Here is a 9,426-nt window from a genome sequence, read left to right on the forward strand (position 1 = left end):
CATCCCTTGGTTAACTGCGCAGCCTCCTTGGTGACAACAGCTGTCCCCACAACTATTGTAAACAAGAGGAACAAGTGATCGTGATACCAAAGAAAAATACTGGGCACACAGCTACTCCAAGCTGGGCGATTACCAGAGAAGATCCCAAGCAGTGAAAGAGTGAAAGCCTTCACTCTAAGGCAGAGGAGGACGGAGGTTCAGATATATGGTGAAGGTCATGTTTGCCAGAAGCTGATTGGTTCATCTTTCATGTCTCCACTTTCTAATGTCTCTCCTCATTCCAACCATACCACACCACCGGTAGTGGTGGTGCCATTCGCTAATTGTGGCTTTAGCTACGCACTCTTGCACAACACCATCTACATTTGTTATTGCACTACATTATATAACATGTGATCCCTCCACCTCTTAGATTGTAAGTTCATTTGGGCAGAGCCTTCTTTACCTTCTGTTTCATGTCATTGTGTCTTACACCTGACCTGTAGCTGGTGCAAATGAAACAACATAAAAACATGTACCTTTGAGAGGCCCAAAGCTTGAATCGGACGCTGCCCGCCGTGCACTCCACCTTGGCACGCCCTTACTGTACATTGACTACCTGCATACACCCAGTCCCCTCCATGTTCCGTCGCTGAAATCGTTTGCTGTCGTAAGACGAATGTCCTTGCGTTCTCTTGTGTATAGTCCAATGCTGAGCATGCGCAGAGCGATTTTACATGAAACGCAAACACAGGGAAAACATACAAAATCCACACAGATAAGGACATGGTCGGGCATTGAACTCATGTCCCCGGTGCTGTTAGGCAGAAGTGCTACCCACTGAGCCACCATGCTGTCCATGAGGTCCTATATGTTATTTATTGGTATTATGATCAACCCAATGTACAGTGCGGAGTAATATGTTTGTGCTTCATAGATATTTTACTAAACTTAAATAATAATATAATAATAATTTAGGAAGACCAGTTTTGACTTTTACCAAGCTTATCTGCCCGCAACATACACGGCTTATATATTAATAGGGAAGGTGTATTATTTCAGTTGCTTAAAGGATAATTCCACCTAAATCTGAACATACAGTTTTATGTGAAATATCTTTCAGTAAATCCTAGACTCCAAAGCTCACTTACCTGGTGTCTGGCATTCACTATATAGGGAGAGTCCAATGGCGTCCTGTGTACGCGGCTGATGCTCCCAACACTCACGCACTCCACTAACACAACACCTAAAATATACGATGAAATAAAAAGGTTAAAAAAATCTTCAATACTAAGAGGGTTTAAAAGAAATCCCTCTAGTACTATTGCTTTACTAGTATTTTCTTATCTGCTTCGTGCTGTGATACCGTGTTAGCGCATATAAAATGCAGGATCTATTTTGTAACACAAAACAGGAACAATAATACAAACAAGGACGCTGCTATCTCTGTGAATCTCAAATCGTTCCAAAAAAGTGATTTCCAGAATCAGTCTTTTGTTTTACAGGAAAATAGAACAGTAAACCCACTTCCTCTCTGGATTCCTCACTCTCTCGTTATTCTCTAATAAGTAAGAAAACCCTTCCTTCCCAAACTATTTTGATTTGTGGTTTTTTTAAAGGGGAAATATGCCTGTTTAAAAGTACTTTATGTGCACTTTAACCTTCTACGCCTGTTCAATAAAACTTATCGCTTTTTTGAGATACCTGTTTCTCTACATCAATGATAATGATACTTTTTATCAGCAATGAAGTTCACCCCAATGACTGTCTCTCGCGCTCTGACCGATCAGAGTGAAGCTGTCCTCTATTGTTTAGTTGCGGACAGGCTTCCTGGCCCAGTCACCCGCGTTAGGACTCCGCAAAGACCAGTTCAGCTTTGTTCCTTTGGGTTTATGGAAGAAGAAACAGGAGAAGTCCTTTGGAATTAATAAAATGGGGAACGAGGCATCGGGCTAGTATTTATTTTAACTAAAGTATTTTTTCAATAATGCGTTTAGGTTATTTTACAGTATTTTTTTATGTCGCACTACAAGTCACAGGAGGATACTAGTCTGTGCTGGCGCTCGTAGCTTTACAAGCACCAGTATGCTCTGGCAGCCATGGGCATGCTGGCACTTATAGTTCTACAAGAGCCAGCGTACTCAAGCAGTCTCTGGCTGCTGGGACCAGTTGTGCCAGATCTAAAAACTTTATTTTCTGACTTTTATACTTTATTACACCAATATCCACAGGATAGTGTTTTTGTGAGGGGAACCCATGTTGTTCATTGCCGCCTACCCTCTAAGTATGAGCTTTGGTGCTTAGATCACTCTTTAGGGGGGGGGGGGGGGGGCTAAGGCATACTCTTTTTATTTATTATTTCAATTTTTTACTTTATTTATTTTATTTTATTAAACACTGCAAAGGTTGTGATGATGATGATGATGATAGTGATGATGTAATTCACCAAATCCAGTAGACGTCGGGACACTATTGGTGAATCGCAGTGAATCCTGATAAGGGGACGGGGGGGGTTATACACCATTGGGGGGCCACGGCTGCATCACATGTCTTGTGCTTTTGAAGTGCCAGCCTACCCCTAAACCAGTGTTGACTAACCTGTGACACTCCAGGTGTTGTGAAACTACAAGTCCCAGCATGCTTTGCCAATATACAGCAGCTTATTGCTGGAAGGGTATGCTGGGACTTGTAGTTTCACAAACACCTGGAGTGTCACAGGTTAGCAAACACTGCCCTAGACCCTTCTCTAACCACTACGCATTGCTGTGATAAGCGGGACACACCTGCTAAGGGTCCCAGAAGTCGGGTCAAAACTCCTAGTTGCCGAGGCGACGGAACACTCAGCTACAACGGGAAGTATGTGATGTCGTTGTCTGTATTCTAAATACTCCACGTTAGTACATATTAAGAGGATGGAGACTAAAAATAGATGATTGAACTGCCTATTATGGGCCTGATTGAAGTCACTTACGGAACTTGAGTGTCGTTACAACCGCATTCAAAGCCAAGCGGATGTCAAGGTATGTATCCATTTGAATCTGAGTGTAAATACTCTCTACCTACACACTACTCGCCTTACGTAGACACACAGGACAGAGTACTGTATACACACAAGCGTATAAGCAATCTAAGGTCACATCAGACATACAGAAAAAAATTATATTATAACTCTAAACAGTATAATCATATCTTATTTTCGCTTTACTCATTGAATACATAAAGAAGCCTTTAATGCCTACTGTACATATATGTTACAGTCTGTCTTGCATACACATGTTCTGTGCTAGTCAGTGGCACATATATGTGTAATTTTTAAAACAAAGACTATGCCGTGCCAGTCATCACTAGCTGGTGCAAACGATACAGCTGATACCCTATGCAAATGGACTTACGTCCAAGCATGAATCAGGGCGTATAATAAATAAATAAAGTAATATATCATATTGTGCATTTGCCTATTCTTGAAAAAAAAAAGGGAACTTTTCCGTATGCAAATCCTTAAAACCCGGCAGTTTCCCGAACAAACAGGGACGGTTGGCAAGTTTGCTGCTGTAAATGATGTATCGGTGGCGGATAACAGCGGGATAACAGGGATGAATACTTCTAGGTTATTTACTGAGAATTAGGAGCAGCTCAGGATTGTACATACACAAAGCAGAGCTGCCTCTGACCTAATACTCTGTGGCATGGTAGAAAAGGAATGATATTTCACAAGACAAAACAGCCCCTTGAAATACAGACATATATCTACTGTCAGAAGAGATAGGAAATTGCTTACAGTGCTGGAGTGAACTACACGACTGACTTGCTTACAGGGGAGAGAGTCAGCTCTTCCCCCTACACAAAAAGTGTGTTAAAGACACAGTCTATGTGTGTGGGGTAGAGAATTTAGATTGTAAGCTCCGATGGGGCAGGGACTGATGTGAATGGTTACACGGTCTCTGTACAGAGCTGAGATATGGGATTGGTGGTATATAAATAAATGACGATAATGGCTATCTGAAATTATCATCATCACCATTTATTTATATAGCGCCACTGATTCCGCAGCGCTGTACAGAGAACTCACTCACATCAGTCCCTGCCCCATTGGGGCTTACAGTCTAAATTTCCTAACATACACACACACACACACAGACAGACTAGGGTCAATTTTTATATTAGCCAATTAACCTACCAGTATGTTTTTGGATTGTGGGAGGAAACTGGAGCACCAGGAGGAAACCCACACAAACACGGGGAGAACATACAAACTCCATCACAGATAAGGCCATGGTAGGGAATTGAACTCATGACCCCAGCACTGTGAGGCAGAAGTGCTAACGACTGAGCCACCGTGCCATATGATGCCAGTTTTTAATAAGATCTTTTCAGTATACACTCTGAACTATTTTAGCAATAGATCACTGTGTCACTTAGTATTTATATCAGCCTCACCTTATACCTAAATAGATTGCTAGTTCCTCTGGGCAGGTCATCTTTCTTCTGTTCTATTTATTAACAATGCTAAACATGTAACATATTCACACCCATTGGTGTTTTTTGGCTGGGTCAGCAGACAGTCTGGTGATATATGAGATTTGTCCAGCTCAAGACGACTGGTTCAAACTAACCAATCCGTTCCCTCGAACCTTTCCTCCTCTTTGGAGTAGGCCAATGACTTTACACAGGCACGGACGGAGGACCCAGTCTACCAACCTGATTGATCAATCATTTAGACCAAAGTCACCAACAATATGTGGCTGGGCCTGATTCAATTCGGGACCTACGCCCATCTTGTGCAGTGCTACAGGACAGGTGCAAATGCCGAATGATAGAGAGGACCGCCACGGCACAGTCTTCGTTCACTAAATGTCACGCCTGCGTCTCTGTAGCTAGAGCAGAAAAAAAGTGCTCATGTGCGGTGTGATGTGAACTCATTGTAAGTACGCACGTAGTAAACACAGCACAAATGCTCCTAAAAAAAATACTTCGGCCTGTACATGCGTCTAGGGTTTCAGAAAAAGTATGCGCCGTTTATACAGAGAGTGTTTATATTCAAATGGTAACGTATCTTAAGAAACTAAGCAAAAGTTGCATACTCTTTTTAAACACGGAAATTACAACGCAATTTGTGAACCGACTTGTATCAGACCCCCTGTGTGCACATTTGGTATGACTAATAAATTGTGCGGTGCCTCAGTGATATCATTGTTCAGAATCGACCGGCTGAATACTGCTTCCATCAATAAATAAAAATGTATGTCCGACTCCACTGTATGTAGGTCACAGATCCACTTTCAGTGTCCCGGCAGTTCCGGCAAGTAGCTGATATAACCTAATATCACCATTAGTAAAATACAGACAAATAAAAACAATTGTGACTGCAATGGAGGAAGTCTGCCCTGGTTGGTCCGTGGCCAGAAAACGCTGCTCACAAACATTTGGAGGAGATGCCAAGGGAAGATATGGTTTGATAAATACATATAGGAGAGAGATATGAAACTAGAAGCTTTTAGGCATCATCAAAGAATAACAAGCGCCGAGAGATAAGTCTAAATTAGGAATGCAGTGAGCATTTACTGTAAAGCACTGCAATGTGTGTTTTCCCCATATTGTGTAATGCGCTAAGTTTAGACGTCAGCCCATAAATCATCATTGACAGGTGCAATTTAAATATTTAAATTTCATAACGCCCAACTGACCCGTGTTAGGTGGGACAGTAACGACTTGGATGGAGAGTCCCATGTATGGGAATATTTGCACCAATTCGGGGATAGTTGGTAGATATAGTCCAATAAACGATGGACCTTAAATTCCGTGCGTAATAGCGCCAAGTGCACATGGAAAGGGGGCAGTGGTCACGCTACATGGTGGCATTGGGGGGCATGGTGACATCACATTGGTAGTGTGCCACATCACCCAGGGGCATGCACAGTGCTCAGTTCATGCTGGCCTGAGGGTGCTCTAGGTACCCACCATCCACTCTAAATCCTAGATCCTAGGTACACATTTTATACACTTATGATGGATTCAAGGGACCTAGATAATTCCTGGTATAATGGGCAGCGTTATCCGGGTACAGTACATAGTAGAGGTAGGCAGCTGCCTACAGACGTCCTGCTTGTCACTTGCAGATTATTACCTTATAGATACAACATTTGCATATTGCATCATGGGGCGAATACTTATAAACCAGAATTTGCTGAGTTTCAGAGAAATGTGTCAGTGTATATTATTACTTTATATAACTGTTCCTTCTCCCAGTGTACACCGTGTCTCTGAGCATCGCCCACATACACAGAGTGAAGGACAGTGATAACGAGATGCACAATCTGAGTTATGTAAATGCTGCATCCGTTAATTATGGAACACATTTAATAAATAAGTGGCATCACACAAGCAGGCAGGTCACTAGCGTATATGTGGGGGACATCACTGCTGGCATAATGTGGGGACATTGGCTGGCACTGGTGCTGGCATATTATAAGGGCTGTTATTGCAGGTATAGTATGGGTGACGCTGGCATACTCTGTAGGACACTGTGGTGAATACTGTGGTTGGTATATTGCTAGAATGCCAGTACTGGCATACTGTGGCAGAACCTGCAACTGGCAAACTGTGGGGCTGGTATACTGTGCAAGACGCTGGGGCTGGTATACTGTGCAAGACGCTGGGGCTGGTATACTGTGCAAGACGCTGGGGCTGGCATATTATAAGGGATGCTGGAAAATTATGGGGAGATGCTTGGGCTGGCACACTGTGGTGGGAACTGGTGCTGGCAAACTGTGAAGGGCACTGGGGCTGTGGGATCCTGCGTCTGGCATACTGTGGCAGGCACTGGGGCTGGCATACTGTGGTGGGCACTGGGGCTGTGGGATCCTGGGTCTGGCATACTGTGGTGGGCACTGGGGCTGTGGGATCCTGGGTCTGGCATACTGTGGTGGGCACTGGGGCTGTGGAAACCTAGGTCTGGCATATTGTGGCGGGCACTGAGACTGTTGAATCCTGGGGCTGGCATACTGCGACAGGCACAGGGGCTGTGGGATCCCGTGGCTGGCATATTGGGTTGGCACTGAGGCTGGCACACTGTGGCAGGCAGTGGGGCTGGCATACTGTGGTGGGCACTGGGGCTGTGGAATCCTGGTGCTGGCATTCTGTGGTGGGCACTGGGGCTGTGGGATCCTGTGGCTGGCATATTGGGATGGCACTGAGGCTGGCACACTGTGGCAGGCAGTGGGGCTGGCATACTGTGGTGGGCACTGGGGCTGTGGAATCCTGGTGCTGGCATTCTGTGGTGGGCACTGGGGCTGTGGGATCCTGTGGCTGGCATATTGGGATGGCACTGAGGCTGGCACACTGTGGCAGGCAGTGGGGCTGGCATACTGTGGTGGGCACTGGGGCTGTGGGATCCTGGGTCTGGCATACTGTGGTGGGCACTGGGGCTGTGGGATCCTGGGTCTGGCATACTGTGGCGGGCACTGGGGCTGTGGGATTCTGAGGCTGGCATACTGTGGCGGGCACTGGGGTTGTGGAATCCTGGGGCTGGCACACTGTGGCGGGCACTGGGGCTGTGGGACCCTGGGGCTGGCACACTGTGGCAGGCAGTGGGGCTGGCACACTGTGGTGGGCATATTCTGCGGGACCCTGGCGTTGCATTATTATGGGTGGACGCTGCCCCTGCCATTCTGTCATCATTTCTTCACTTACACATTATGCAATTGTAAAAATGACAGTAGTAGCTTCTAAAGTAAAAAGTGGACCAAGAACTAAAAGTAGAGAACTTGTAACCCTTAAGGAATTCAGACCTAAAGACTCTGATGTTGAATGTTAGGTATAATTCAGTAGTTGACGTCATATTTTTTACTGGTCTGTTCTTTCCTTACTGACGGCCCTGGGCAAAAATGTGACTGTTTACGGACAGTTGGCAAGATGATGCCCGGCTGGCATCCCGTCTTCACACTGGTGCTGCAATCTTATTGCTGCTAATGGATGTATAATACACTGCACTGTATATATTTGTGTGATTTACATAATAACATCCCGAATGGCTTTAGCTGGATATCAACTTTCTGAGAAACTTCTCCGGCAGAACCGGTGTTATAATCTCTATATCTATCTTCTACTTTCCTGTCAGCTGAACCTCAGTACTTGCAGAGCGGCAGGAATATCTCTGGTCAGTCCTGTCACCAATAACATACAATGGGCTATTTATAAGGCATATTTCCGGTGACTTCAAGCTGCAGATAAGAATAGTGACAGGATCATACCTGGGAACACTGCAGAGGAGCACAGAGCACGGTGACCCCACAAACCACACGGCAGCCATTTTAATTCTACTGACGCTGGTATAAAGTTCTCACACATTATTTATATATATATATATATATATATATATATATATATATATATATATATATATATACACACACTCACACAATCTCTATATATGAGATATCTATATATATTTTAACACATCTCATAAATAGGGATTTTTTACCTCACAAAATATTATATATATATATATATATATATATATATATATATATATATATATACACACACAATCTCTATATATGAGATATCTATATATATTTTAACACACCTCACAAAATATTATGTGTATATATGTATATATATATATATATATATACACACACACACACACACTCACATATTCATGTATAAATATATATATTTTTTTTTTATATACGCACAATTTCTATATATGAGATATCTATATATATTTTAACACATCTGTGTATATATAAATAATATATATATATATATATATATATATATATATATATATATATATTTATACACACACAATTTCTATATATGAGATATCTATATATATTTTAATACATCTCATAAATAGAGATTGTTAACCTCACAAAATATTATATATATATATATATATATATATATATATATATATATATATATATATATATGCACCTCATAATATATGTCATATATAATATAGATCCACATATATGAATATATACCTCACATGTACCTCTGATATGTATATACCTCACATATATAAACATATACAGCCATTTAGCCGAGTACACAGTAAATACATAGCCTCACCTTCACACATTGGCTTCTGGGCGTAGTATGATGACATCGTGAAGGCAGAAAGTAGGGACTGCGACTCATGGAGACAGATCACGTGACGGCCACACCCCAGACACACCCAGAGTTCCGATGTCTGTGAATAATTAGTGGCCTATGGTGTAATGATGATAGTGACTCTGGATATCTGACCACCAGCTGCAATGTGAGTATTATAATCATAAATAGGGACTGTTGTGTCTATTGCAGCATCTTTGCAGGGATTAGCAGCCATGCACCATGCACCATGCATGTCTGGGTGGACAAGGATAGGAGAACCCGTGCAATAATAAGGAGTCACTTACTGACAGCTATTACAGTGCATCATGTCATGTAAGTCAATGA

The 9,426-nt window shown here is 42.9% G+C and overlaps 1 long non-coding RNA gene across 2 annotated transcripts in view; it reads right to left on the bottom strand.

The window, feature by feature from the left end:
- LOC142150310 (uncharacterized) overlaps positions 1–9,135 on the bottom strand; it is a 69,141-nt gene extending 60,006 nt beyond the window's left edge. For both annotated transcript variants that reach the window (XR_012691076.1, XR_012691075.1), the window contains exons 1-2: positions 9,058–9,135; positions 1,131–1,225 (exon numbers count right to left, since the gene is read on the bottom strand). This is a non-coding gene — a long non-coding RNA (uncharacterized LOC142150310). The remainder of the gene's footprint in view (positions 1–1,130; positions 1,226–9,057) is intronic.
- Positions 9,136–9,426: the final 291 nt, after the last annotated feature.

Source organism: Mixophyes fleayi, chromosome 4 (assembly GCF_038048845.1).
Source record: "Mixophyes fleayi isolate aMixFle1 chromosome 4, aMixFle1.hap1, whole genome shotgun sequence".
Taxonomy (NCBI): domain Eukaryota; kingdom Metazoa; phylum Chordata; class Amphibia; order Anura; family Limnodynastidae; genus Mixophyes; species Mixophyes fleayi.